We start from the raw sequence: 15,170 nt of genomic DNA on the forward strand, positions 1-15,170 counted from the left end.
AAGAAAGTGGCCATAAAAGAGGACTAGAAGGGAGGGAAGCACAGAACCCTGCTCCCCTCCCCCGCCCACAGAGTCGGCACTCTCCGACCGGCAGAGAGGAGGAAAACAACACACTAAAACGACACACAAGAACAAACGACACAGCAAGCGGGACTGTGAGTGTGCAGCCACCACACCCCGTGAACGGGAGCTGAGGCGAACCCTGCAGGATTCGCCACGGCGGTGAGCGAACAGCTCCGGGCTCCATTAGAGAAGAACAAAGACCCCGGGAGACGCGCACACAGCCCGGGCTGCCGGTAAGCTGGCGCGGGAAAGCGGCGCGCTTGGTACACTTGAAAAGAAAACCCGGACCGGGATCGCAGCAGCCCAGGTCCCCGCGCCTGCGACCTAGGCTTGCGGGGAGACGCACGCGCAGAGGTCCTCACTGAGGTGAAGGTCCCTCCCTGAGTAAGCAGGAACCAGGCGCCCAGGCACGGGAGCGGTGCAAAAGGCGCCATTCCCGCACCACTGAACTGGGCTACAGCCCGCATCCTGGACCTGAGGGCTTTGAACTGAGACCCGGGGCACGAAATTAGGGGCGTGGGTCCCCCACAACGGTGGGGCACAAGGCAGACACAGCACCCCAAAGCTGTTGAGGTTTACCCTACCATTCCCGCTCTGTTCCCTGTCCCACGGGGTGGGGGGCGAAAAACAGCCCCCCAAGGACAATAGGAGAGATCTCTGGCGCCACCTAGCGACCAGGAAAAAAAAAGTCACTAACACCCCATAGAGCAGGAAATTTCTTAAGACTGCTTGAAAAGGACAGAAGGCTTCTGGAGGACCCAGTGACCAGCTGGGAAGTTAGCCCACCCCACGCCAGGCCCCTTCCGACCAGCAGTCTGAGCCCACAGAGGGAGCAGGCACCCACGTCCGGGGCAGACCGGGGGCGCAGAAGAGTGTGCCTGAAACCGGAGGCGCAGGGACTGCATCCCAATTCGCCATTTTAGAACAGGGACATTTCTTCAGTAAAAACTGCCTAAAACCAGCAGAAAGCTCCCCCAGAAGACAGAGATGGCTCCTGGAAGAGCCAGAGGGGAGCGGAGAAGTTCACCCAAGATGCCAGTCAGTCCGAGCAACACAGTGTCCCAACGCATATGACAAATTAGAAAACAGACAGTAGGGAGTAGAACCACACGCAACCTAACAACTCCTCAGGAAAGAAGCACACCACAAAAAGAAAACCACTCCCCAGATTGCAACGACAGCAACTTGGAAGAACTTCTGAGCCTTCCAGAAAGAGAATTTAAAATTGCCATGATTAAAAAAGTGATAGATCAGAAGAAGGAAATAGAGTCCCTAAAGAGGGAAATAAAAGAAATGCAGGAGATCAAAGAATTAATGGAGGAACTAAAGAACTCTGGGAAAAGCAATGAAAGCAGAATAGATGAAATGGAAGAACGAATAAGTACTCTTGAAGACACAGAAATAAAAAGAACCAAAACAGAAAAGGAAAGAGAAGTACGAAGGAAAAAGAATGAAGAAAGACTTCGGGAACTATCTGACTCCATGAGGAAAGGAAATATAAGAGTTATAGGAATTCCAGAAGGAGAGGAGAGAGATGTAGGAACAGAGAAAATATTCCAGGAGATAATTGAAGAGAACTTCCCAAATGCGAAGAAGGAGCTGAAAATTGATATACAAGAAGCAAGAAGAACACCAAACTTCCACGACGAAAGGAAAAACACAGCAAGACACATAATAGTAAAGCTCCCAAGAATCCAGGACAAGGAAAAAATAATGAAGCTGACAAGAGGGAAGACACAGATAACATTCAAAGGAAAACCAATCAGGCTGACATCAGACTTCTCTGAAGAAACACTACGGGCAAGGAGAGAGTGGAGGGACATAGTCAACAGACTCCAAGAAAACAGATGCCAACCAAGAATACTGTATCCCGCAAAGCTCTCTTTCCTCCATGAAGAAAGAATATGGACCTTCCCAGACAAAGAGAAACTCCGGAATTTCATTACGACTAAACCCCCACTCCAAAAAATACTACAAGAATCCTAAAGCCAGAACCTCAGAGGGACGAATAACAACGAAAGAAGACCAGAAAAAAAAAAAAGTTATTAAAAGAATAAATAATAAAATCAAAGGAAGACAAACATAATGGCAAATACAGATGCTAACATATCAATATTAACTCTAAATGTAAATGGACTAAACTCTTCAATAAAAAGACACAGAGTTGCAGCCTGGATTAAGAAACAAAACCCAACCTTTTGCTGTCTCCAGGAAACACATTTAGCTACAAAAGATAAAAATAGGCTCAAAGTCAAAGGATGGAAAACAATCCTACAAGCAAATGGGCCAAAAAAGAAAGCAGGAACAGCTATACTTATATCAGATAAAACAGACTTCAAACTCAAAAAAATAAAAAGAGACCCCAATGGTCACTACATTATGATTAAGGGGACAATACTTCAAGAAGAAATAACACTCATTAACATATACTCACCAAACGAAAGAGCACCAAAATATATCAGACAACTGTCCTCTCTGAAAACAGACATCAGAGAAAACACATACGTAGTGGGAGACTTCAACACACCACTATCAACAATGGATAGATCAACAAGACAAAAAATAAGTAAAGAAACTAAAGCTCTAAATAAGGACCTAGAGCATTTGGGCTTAACAGACATCTATAGAACACTAAACCCAAAAAAAAACGGAGTACACATTTTTCTCAAGTGCACACGGATCATTCTCCAGGATCGATCACATACTGGGGCACAAGACAAACATCAACAGATACACCAAGATTGAAATCATACCAACCATCTTTTCTGACCACGAAGGCATCAAACTAGAAATAAATCATAAAAAGAAGGCAAGGATCTATCCTACCTCATGGAGATTAAAAACCACACTACTGGAAGACCACTGGACTAACGAGGAGATCAAAGAAGAAATTAAAAAATTCTTTGAATTGAATGACAAGGAGGACACCAATATCCTAAATGTATGGGATGCAGCAAAAGCAGTAATAAGAGGAAAATATATAGCAATAGAAGCTCACATCAAAAAACAAGAAAGAACTCAAAGAAACAACCTAATCTCGAAGCTCAAAGATCTAGAAAAAGAACAACAAAAAAAACCCAAAACCAGTAGAAGAAAAGAAATAATAAAAACCAAAGTAGAAATAAATGAAATTGAAACTAAAAAAACAATCCAAAAGATCAATGAAACCAAGAGCTGGTTCTTTGAAAAAATGAATAAAATAGACAAACCCCTAGCCAGGCTCACAAAAGAAAAAAGGGAGAAAGCACAAATACACAGGAACATAAATGAAAGAGGAGAAATCACAACGGACACAGCAGAAATCAAAAGAATAATCAGTAACTACTATGAACAGTTATATGGAAACAAGTTCAACAATCTAGAGGAGATGGACAAATTCCTACAACTCTACAATCACCCAAAGCTAGATAAAGAAGAAATAGAACACCTAAACAGACCAATTACAAGCAGCGAAATTGAAATGGTAATCAAAAACTCCCCAAAAACAAAAGCCCAGGACCTGATGGATTTACAAATGAATTCTACCAAACATTCAGAGACGAATTAGTGCCTATCCTTCACAAACTCTTCCAAAAAATTGAGAAGGAAGGGACAATACCAAACACGTTCTATGAAGCCAATATTACACTAATACCAAAACCGAATAAGGACAACACAAAAAAGGAAAACTATAGGCCAATCTCCCTAATGAACACTGATGCAAAAATCCTCAATAAAATTTTAGCTATCAGAATCCAACAATGTATCCATAAGATAATTCACCACGACCAAGTTGGTTCATTCCAGGGGCACAAGGATGGTTTAACATCCGAAAATCAATCAGCGTTATCCAACACATCAACAAAAAGTAATATAAAAACCATATGATAATATCAATAGATGCTGAGAAAGCTTTCGACAAAGTGCAACACCCATTCATGATAAAAGCCCTTGAAATTCTTGGGATACAAGGAACATACCTCAACATCATAAAGACCATCTATGACAAGCCAACAGCCAGTATCATTCTCAATGGTGAAAAGCTGAAAGCAATTCCATTAAGATCTGGAACAAGACAAGGATGTCCACTCTCACCACTGCTTTTCAATATAATACTGGAAGTCCTAGCCAGAGCAATAAGACAAGAGAAAGACATCTAAGGAATCCAAATAGGAAAAGAAGAAGTCAAACTATCACTATTTGCAGATGATATGATAATATACATAGAGAACCCCAAAATCTCCACAGAAAAACTAATTCAACTCATCAATCAATTCAGTAAAGTGGCAGGATACAAAATCAACACGCAAATGTCAGTAGCCTTCCTATACACAAACAATAAATCTGAAGAAGAAGAAATCAAAAAAAACATCCCTTTCGTTATTGAAACAAAAAAATCAAATATTTGGGAATAAATCTAACAAAAGAGGTAAAGGACCTATACAAAGAAAACTATAAAACACTGTTAAAAGAATAGAAGAAGACACAAAGAAATGGAAAGACATCCCCTGCTCATGGATTGGAAGAATAAACATTATTAAAATGGCCATCCTACCAAAAGCAATATACAGATTCAATGCTATTCCAATCAAAATCTCAATGGCATTCTTCAAAGAAATAGAACAATTATTGATGAAATTCATATGGAATCACCAAAAACCCCGAATAGCCAAAGCTCTACTGAAAAAAAAAGAAGGAAATGGAGGCATCACACTCCCAGACTTCAAACTATACTACAAAGCCATAATCATCAAAACTGCAGGTATTGGCACAAGAACAGACATACAGACCAATGGAATCGAATAGAAAATCCAGAAATAAACCCACAGATTTATGGTCAACTAATCTTTGACAAAGGAGCAAAGACTATGCATTGGAGCAAAGAAAGTTTGTTCAATAAATGGTGCTGGGAAAACTGGGTCGCTACATGCAAAAGAATGAAGCTTGACCACTACCTCACACCATACACAAAAATCAACTCAAAATGGATTAAAGAACTAGACATAAGACCTGAAACCATAAAATACATAGAAGGAAATATAGGCGAAACACTACGGGATTTGCACATCAAAGACATCTTTACAGACACATCACCCAAAGCAGTGATAGTGAAGGCAAAGATAAACAGCTGGGACTACATCAAATTAAAGAGCTTCTGCACAGCAAAAGAGACAATAACAAAAACAAAGAGAAACCCCACCAACTGGGAGAACATTTTTGCACCCAACACTAATGATAAAGGACTGATCACAAAAATCTGCAAAGAGCTGATGAGAGCAACAACAAAGAAAATAATCCTGTCAAAAAATGGGCTGAAGAGCTAAAAAGAAACTTCTCTGAAGAGGAAATGCAAATGGCCAACAGGCATATGAAAAAATGTTCAACATCACTTGTCATCAGGGAAATGCAAATCAAAACTACCATGAGATACCATCTCACACCAGTGAGAATGGCACATATTAAAAAAACTAGCAACAACAAATGTTGGCGAGGGTGTGGAGAAAAAGGAACTCTTCTGCACTGTTGGTGGGAGTGCAAACTGGTCCAACCACTATGGAGAGCTGTGTGGAGATTTCTGGACCTACTAAACATAGAGCTTCCATATGATCCAGCAATCCCACTCCTAGGTATTTACCCAAAGGACACAGAAACATCAATTCCAAAGAGCACCTGCACCCCTATGTTTATAGCAGCAATGTTTACAATAGCTAAGCTTTGGAAACAACCCAAATGCCCAAAAATAGATGACTGGATCAAGAAGATGTGGTACATATATACCATGGAATATTACTCAGCATTCAAAAAAGATAAACACATGCAATTTGCAGCAACATGGATGGCGCTGGAAGGGATCATGCTCAGTGAAATAAGCCAAAAAGAAAAAGAAAAATACCGGATGGTCTCACTCATAGCAGGAATCTAGAAAACTTAAATAAGGGACCAGGAAAATGAATATAAGAAAGTGAAAATCAAAATCAACAAAAAACTATGAACCAGAGACACTTTTTGGGGGGTGGGGGCGGGAAGGGAAGGATTGGGGTCAGAATTGGGCGTTTGCAATTGTATGGGGGAATATAAAAATAAAATTTATTATTTAAAAAAAAAAAAAAAGAAAACACTCCAGAATAACACACATGAGACTGGGCAACTTCAGTCAGTACCGTAAGCTATGAACAATGTATCTTGATAACTTTCAGAGCCTGGTAATTTTAAGCTAAACACTCAGATATAATGAACTCTTTGGAAAGAAATCTTCAACCATAAAGTAAATTTATTTTTTAGAAAACAAAAAAAAAAATAAAGTCTATAAGAGCATGTTTGGATATATGTATACTCCATAAAATAATTATTATATCCAGATAATTAACATATTTATCAGTTCCCATAGTTACCATATTTATTCTCTTATTCTCATATTTATTCTCTTTCAAGTACACAATGCATGATTATTAAACACAATCACTATGTTGTATATTGTTTCCAGTTATTCAACCACAGTTAAATGTTTATTCTATTTCACCAACTTTTCCCAATTTCTCTCAAGCCCAGCCCCTAGTAACCACCATTCTCTATGTTACTATTAGTTTGCTTTTAAAATTATACATATAAGTAAGCTTGCACAGTATTTGTTATTCTTTGCCTGGCTTACTTACTTTTCATAATGGTCTCCAGATTTGCCTATATTTCTGTAAACAGCAGGATTTCCTTCTTTTTTTTTTAAAGATTTATTTATTTATGCATACAAGAACTGGGGTACAGGCCAGAGGTGTGGGGGTGAGAGAATTCACCAGAGACAGAGTGGGGAACAGAACAGGCAGATTGATTGAAATACACTGCTGTGGGGAGCAGCAGGCAAGTCAGGAGAGGTCTGCTGCTCCATGTGGGGAGCTCCCTGCCTGGGATTGAACTTGTGCTGTTGTGGCTGCAGATAACTTTATAGCTTGCATCTTAACCCCTTGTGCCACCAGGGAGGCCAGAATTTCCTTCTTTTTTTAGGGTTGAAACTATTCTATTGTGTGTATATACTACATTCTTTTTACCCATTCATCCACTGACGGCACTTAGGTTGTTTCCATATCGTGTTTACTATGAATGGACATGAGAGTGTTTATGCCTTTTTATTTTTAGTGATGGTTGAGTTTTTTATTGCCTGGAGTTTATGACAGGCAATGATAAATTCTCTTTCCAAATACCATGTTTTCTCAATGTCTGGAGGATGAGTGGTGGGAAGAAGAAGAGGAAGAATAGAAGGTGGAGGAGGAGAGAGAAGCAGAGGAGGAAGATGAGAGACAGAGAGACCAGAAAGAAAAAAAGTGAAAACAGCAATGTCGGCAATATAGAGACAAATTTAATTTATTTTAGGCTTTTCTTTCTGTAAACCAAACAATTAAAAGCATAATAGGGGCCTCCCTGGTGGCACAGCGGGTTGAGCACAGCACTGTGAAGCTGTCCACAGCCTCTGCAGCATGGGTTCTATTCCTGGCCAACCAGGGAGAGACCCACATGGCGTGGCAGACCTCTCCTGCCTCACCCACTGCTCCCCTCAGCAGTGTCTTCGGTCCGTCTGCCTGTTCTGTCTGCAAGCTATTAAAATGGAGAATGAAGTTTTATATGGGTACTCATGCCTCTGCTAATTCTGTTTGTCCATACATTGATTATGCAGGTTAAATAGTAACTTATTTCTTCAGGTTGCTCTTGATTTTTCAAGATCTTTTTGTATCACAATACAATTTTCCCATGTTATTTCTTTTCCACTCAGCATTAGGCATTCCTAGATATTCATTATGCTACTAAGAAAAATGAATATAGTTGATAAATGAAGTTCTAGTTTGCAGCTGCTTTCTTTCTATCAAATAGATCCTCTAATTCTGTATGAAGCCAAAGAACTAAACTGCCATAATTCCCCAGTTCTCTGGCAACTCATATCACATATTACTCCAATTTAATATATCTATAACATTTATTTTTAAGCAACAGGAGGGTTGTAAAGTAATATAGAATAATATACGCTCATGACAACAAGGAGATATAGAAAATATATGTGAAAGAAAGTATTATATGTTATCTCTCCTTGTATGATTTTTTGTTTTCAACATACTTTTTTTAGAATTCATTTATAGAGCTCCTGAATGATCATTTATATTCTAAATATTTTATTATCATGAATTTATTATGGAATTAATTACACTCATTTTATAGAATGCTGTTGGTTAAAATGTGGGATGCCTACATAATTTTGCTATTCAGTTAAACAATGATATTGTTTAATATAAGAATGTCCCCAGGATTGCATAGTACATATATATCTAAAGTATTATCTGATATACAAATTTAACGAGGTTCTCATTTTTTTTTCTTTAAAACTTTTTGCTCTAAATTAACTTAACCAGATTTTTTTTTAATCTTTGGAGAAATGAGATTTGTGTTCTCTCTCCTCCCAGTTGTTGTTTCCAGACCAGTTTCCCCTCTCAAAGATCAAATAAACAAAAAAGCAAAAATCCTACTGTAAGAGATTTCCTTAAAACACACCTCCATGTTCTCTTCTAATTACATGTAAATTTAAAGAGTTCACAACAATCATTTTAAATTCAAAACCCATTTCTCTTACTATGTTCTAGCCTTTCATTTGGTCACTTGCCTGTATAACCTTAGTTTTCAGATGAATTCAAGAAAAGTCAGAGAGAACTATAGGGCTACATGGGAGAAATCAAATACTTTACAAAAATGAGCAATGATGTTAGAAAATAAATAAATGAATTTAATAATAAAAAAATTGCAGGGTGGAAGAGACCAGTGCCTTTCCAGCTCTCTATATCTCATGCCAACACCAACGTGTTTTAGTGTTGAGTCACATCAACAACTAATGCAAGCCCCTAAATCTCTAACATTATAAAGAGAACATTGTCACTGAAGTTTGGATATTGCCCATCGGATAGGTGAGCTGTTTTGATTACAAGTATCTGGTGGTATAGTTTGAAATCTGGAAGCAGGTTAACTCTATTCCTCTTCTCTTTAGTCAAGGTTGTTTTGGCTATTGAGGGTGTTGATGATCATTTTATACATTTTCATTCTTATTGCAATTTTTGTTTATATTATACATTTTTATTTATTGCATTCAATTATTTAATTTTACTTAACCTTCATTCCCCATGTCTATGTTTATATCTGTGCCAATTTTCCATTATTTACTTCTTGGCCCACTCCAAGATTAAAATGAGTAATTAATCTGATTGGTGAGTTATGTGAACAAATTTAATATGTATAAGTCAACATTAAGAGTCATAAATGTATAGGAATTCTCAATAGGATGACTTGCTAGTGTTTTTATAATACCAAGGACATATAAATTAAATTAGACTAATAAAGGGGGAAAGCCAACTTAGGCTATATCTAGAGTTACTTTTCAATTTTATTTTTTATTTTTGTCCAACTGTGATTCTCTTTCTTTCTATCTTTCAGTTTATTCAGAAATCTAGTAGGAGAAGCAGTGTTCTTTGGAAAAATGCATGGAGAGGTAATAACATGCACCATCTTGTCTACTTCACCTGAGGAGACTGCAAGTTGCTAAATAATGATTCCCTGTGTAGCTATTGTCTTTCAAGTTGGGTCTTTACCTGAGTCACATGGAAAATGCTCTACTCTAGTCAAACTCAAGCAAATCCAAGTGAGAAGTGAGCCACCCAGTTGAGTCCATCTCGAGTTAATTCCCAACAGATCTGAAAGCCCATTAGAATAAATGATTATACTTTGCTATTGCATAGTGCTTAGCTTTTTTGTAGCAATAACTAATTGACACAAAAGGTGTTTTTCTTAGCTCCACAAGCTCCAATAACCTAAAGCATGGGCCAGAAACCATGAAACACAGACAAAGGCTGCTTTTAGGTATCAAATGCTAAAACCAAGTATTAGATCATTGGCTCAACAGAGAGAGGCTGTATTACAGATTTGTTTCTTTCTTTTTTGGTATATGGAAAACAAAATGTACAAATCTTAAGTATATAATCACTTCTTCAGTCATGAAGTTCAACATTATTAGCATTTTGAACTCACTCCCCTCCTTTTGAGAAACTTCATTAAAAAAGATTTGGGGGTTCAGATTTACACACCTACAGATGAAAACACAAAGGCAACTGTGAGCTAAGAAATAAATAATAAAAAAACTATCCTTGTAAGTCACATTCCTAAATGACTTCCATATGAATGCTTTCAACTACTTGTTATAAAATAGAAAAGGAGACTGTCAATTAAAGGTTATTTGGTGCGTTACCCATTATATATGCTCAGTATGGTGCCAGATAGATTTAGTCTTCCTATACTTAAAAACATAAGAATCCATATATTTTAAAGGTACTCATATATAAATCAATCAAATAATCCATTTAGACTAATAAATATACCATACAATGCAGAAGAAAACAAATTGAAAATTTGTTTCAAAGAGAGCCATGCCGCATATGCTGATAAAATAAATTAAATTTCAAATTGTTGACATTTTTCAAAGTCAGGCAAAAATAAAACATTTAAATGTCATCACAATACTTCTATTGAGCTACATTCTTATTCAAATTAAATCATATTTTTTTAAACTTTCATTTTAAATAGCAGTTAATTAATATGTTCTTACTGGAATTCAGAGTGAAATAAATTTGGGAACTGACAAAATAAATGTGTAGATAAGTAACTTGGAAAAAAATCAATAAAATTCTTTGTGACAATAATGTTACCACATTAAATTTATAGCAGCTGGTTAAACAATACACATCCTCCTCCATACTTCTAAGTTTTGCTCCAGGATCTTTTTTATAGACTATATTATTCCATGGTAGACTTGTAAAGAGGCAGTTAAAATAATTTTTCTGAACATTCAGTGCACCTTCAAGAAAGGTTTTATTTTGAAGATTTCTCCAAATAATAGCTTACTTAAATATCTCGGCAACAGTTTTTCTCTAGGGCACATGTAGTTTTTCACCATGGGTAATTCTAAAATAGAATGTTTTTACCCAAAAAGGGAACCTCCCACGGAGAATATTAACCTTTTAAAGATATAATCAAGATCAAATCTGATATAGGAGAATCACTGAGCTTTGACATCTATTTTTAAATCATTCCTGTTTCATTCTACTCCTCAAAAATACTTATTTTTCTTCTGAAGCTAGTTTATCAGTCATAGTATTTCCCCTCCCCAAGTTTCAAAATATTAAATTTTATACTATTATTCCATATATTATATAACATGGAACATTACTGCTGACAACCTAATAAAATATGTCACCGTTCATAGGATAGCAATATTGCAATGACACCACAGGATACATGTTCTAGCACTTTAATGGACAACAAAAGAAAAAACAGACAACTTTTACACCTGGATTACCTATGCTTTACCTGCCCTGGTAGTTTAATAATCTAAAGAAACATAAAATTCATACATCATCTCCAAAGATGCATTATACTGTATGCACGCATTTGTTTCTAATGCCACAATTTATTATTCTTATCTCTTATAATGGTTTAATTTAAATTTTTATTTAATCCCAATCAATAATATTTATATGCATAGATATTGAAATCATATATTTATTTTCTAATTTGAAATGGTCAACAAAGAAGATAAAGAATAAGCATTAAAAAGCATTTATAATCCCATTACTAAAACAACAATATACTAAGTACTATATTTCAATTATATGTGTATACAATTTTAACTCTAGTCCTTTGAATGGGATTATGGATACATACATAATTGTATATGCTATATATATTTGATAAGCATTTTAGGTCTATGAATGAACTTTAGATGCATATATAATTGTTCATGTTATATATATTCCACACACATCCACACAAAAATATATGGAAATATGTTCCAGTTATTAAAAATAGTATATAACTTAATCATACAGGAGGAAATTGATGTACAAAAACATTCCTCAACTTTTGTAGAATTTTTATAACAAGTTTCTCCTTATATAGATGATTCAACAATGTTTTATTACCTCTTAGATATGGACTTATTGAGTCAAAATTTTCACAAGATTTTAAAATTTATGTTTGGAGTATGAAAATCTATGAATATCTAGCAAAGATCTTTAGTATAAAGAGAGAAAAGTCAAAGATGATGCTTAGATTTCTAGCTTAATTAGTTTAATTATTAAGATGATTGTCAATGAATTAAATATGACTATAATACTGTAATCTGTTTATTATTGATCAAAAAACAAAACCATTATTCACTCTGGCAACATATATAGAGAAACTAAATTATATTAATAATATGATTAGGGTATCTATAAAATCGACTACATGTTGATAAAGGAATCCATATTTTAAAATATGAGCTCAGACTATATATATATATATATATATATATATATATATAGAGAGAGAGAGAGAGAGAGAGAGAGAGAGGGAGAGAGAGAGAGAGAGAGAGAAACTATCAGCAATTGAAAAGAAATGCAACCTCAATAATTTTTAAAATATACATTACAAATAATATTATAGTGTTTTTATGAGCGGGTAAACAAGTCATTTCAAAAACTTTGTTTACAGAAATAGACTGGTCTCTTTAGAGGATAGTATTGCTATACCTTTAACAGTGTACATTCTCTTTGACAAAGCAATTAAACCTCTGCAGATACATCTTACATACACATTGCATGTGAATATAAAATTATGAGTAATAGGGTAAATGCAAAATTTTTTCATAATTTCCATACCAATGTTAATCATCCTGATGTCCTAAAATCAGTTACATCACAGTATAGCCTAAATACACCAAGAAATTGTGAAACCAGCTCTGCTAGTCTATTCATTCCTTACTAGCAGGGAAATGCTAAGATTTTATTGAATGGTTCTGGAGGCAAATAATGAGGACTATTTTAGAGAGAATTTGAGAAGACTACAGCACGCTGCTGTATTTTGTACTTTCTCCATGTGAAAAGAGAACACTTTCTATTTTAAGTGAGGAAACATTTAATAAACTAAGATTGCCTGACATATTCACTGTGTACTTTAAGAAACACGCTGTCCAGTGGTGAATCAGACCTGAATGACGAAGAGAATGTTTCCACTACAGTTGTCCCTACCTATGGCATAGAAAAGAGACAGAGGAGACCTTGCTGGTGGCGCAATGTGTTAAGTCTTAGCGCTATGAAGCTATCCACAGCCACTGCAGTACGAAGGAAGTGACCCACATGGCGCAGCAGAACTCAGTAGATCCACCTGTTGTGTTCCCCACTCTGTCTCTGGTGAATCCTCTCACCCACCTCATCTCTGACCTGTACCCCAGTTCTTATATGAATAAATAAATTTTAAGAAAAAAAAAAAAGACAGATATACTGGGACAGTGATTCCGAAGTGTAAAAGTTTCTCATAAGACAGTGACTCCATAACTATTTCTGGAATTCTGAGATAACATTTATTAAGGGGGTGTGCCTGTAAACCCCAAAATGGTTGTGATTTTAATGGATGGATATGGCATTGCCAATGGTGAATGTACTATAGATGAAAGATCCTCAACTATATGAGGTGAATGACTGTTCAAAGAATACAGAAAACCATAATAGAAGAGAGTCAGCACTGAACTCTATTACAACTAAAGCCAACTGCATCCAATTACAATTTTATAAAATTTCTATGTTATTTTTCTTTCCACCAGTCAAATATTTCTTATGGTTTGCCTTTTTCCTTTATTCAACACTCCACATTTAGAAGAGTCTCAAATTGGAGGAATTAAATAGAAGAGTGAGAGAAAAAAAGACAAAAACATTTACCTTGTTATCCAGTGTATGTTTCCTTATTGAGGTGGGCCCAAATTGGAGAGAAAAGTTGTGTAGCTCAATTTCATTGATAAGGCATTTGTTAGGCTGTCTTACCTTAAATGATCATAAGCCATTTGTAAGCAAGGCTGAGGAACTACAGGCCTTGCACAAGTGTTGGCACAGCATGAAGAAGTTATGAGCCTACAGAACAGATATGAAGGGGCAGTAAGCAAAAAAGGAATAAATTGAACTGACATTTGCCCAAAGATTTTCATTGTTCTATTGTTTATATTATTTGTTTAAGATTTATTATTTATTTATGCATACAAGAACTGGGGTACAGGCCAGAGGTGTGGGGAGTGAGACAATTCACCAGAGACAGAGTGGGGAGCAGAACAGGCAGATCTTCTGAAATACACTGTTAAAGGGAAGTAGCAGGTGAGTCAGGAGAGGTCTGCTGTGCCATGTGGGTTGCTCCCCGGCTGGCTGGGGATCAAACTTGTGCTACTATGGCTGCAGATAGCTTCACAGTTTGCATCTTAAACCCTTGCACCACCAGGGAGGCCCTGTTTATATTATTAAGGATAGATTAAAATCTTAATTATTCCCAAATAGAAAACTAGTTAATGAAAATACAGTACAATTTTAATGAAATACAATGAATTTATCAGAAAAAGATAGTAGGTTTTACTTAGGATAATATAAAACAATTCAAAAGCTATGTTATTAAATAAAAAGACACCAACAATTTAATTGTGTATTGTTAATTATAAGTTTTTCATTGCATAATTTTTTTAAACTAGATGTTTTGAAATTAGTTCTACAAATGAGTTTCTGTTGGTGTTAGCTTATTTTTTATTCATCAAACTGATTTGCTTTGTTAAGACAAATTTTATTTTTCACAACTTTCAAACTGTCTAAGCAGGCTGTTCTATTATATCACATTAACAAAAGAGTCCTATATATGTTGCTTTCAACAACAAAGGTATATTGTTTGTTCCTCTCACCTATCTTCATTACTCACCCGAATTCTTTATATTCATGGACAATAGCTGAAGAAGCTACCCCATTGCCAGGAAAGATGACCTCATTACCAAGAAGAGTCATGGTGCAATTCTTAAAAAATTCTTCTCACAAGTGGAAGGCATGTGCCATTCTCAGATTTCATTGGCTAAGGCGAATCACAAAGCAAATCCTGATGTTGTTCATAGAGCAAAGAAATACAACACTGTTCATGGGAGGAGAAAGTGAAAAATTAGGAGCAACAATAATTTTATCACAATCGAAGTTACGATTTTTTGTTTCTTTTAATGAAATGCTGTGAAATCACGCCAATATTTTGGGTGTCATTCTTTTCTTTTTTTGCAA

The sequence above is a fragment of the Talpa occidentalis genome, unplaced genomic scaffold (genome assembly GCF_014898055.3).
Source record: "Talpa occidentalis isolate TD23 unplaced genomic scaffold, MPIMG_talOcc4v2.1 talOcc4.5, whole genome shotgun sequence".
In the NCBI taxonomy this organism is placed as follows: domain Eukaryota; kingdom Metazoa; phylum Chordata; class Mammalia; order Eulipotyphla; family Talpidae; genus Talpa; species Talpa occidentalis.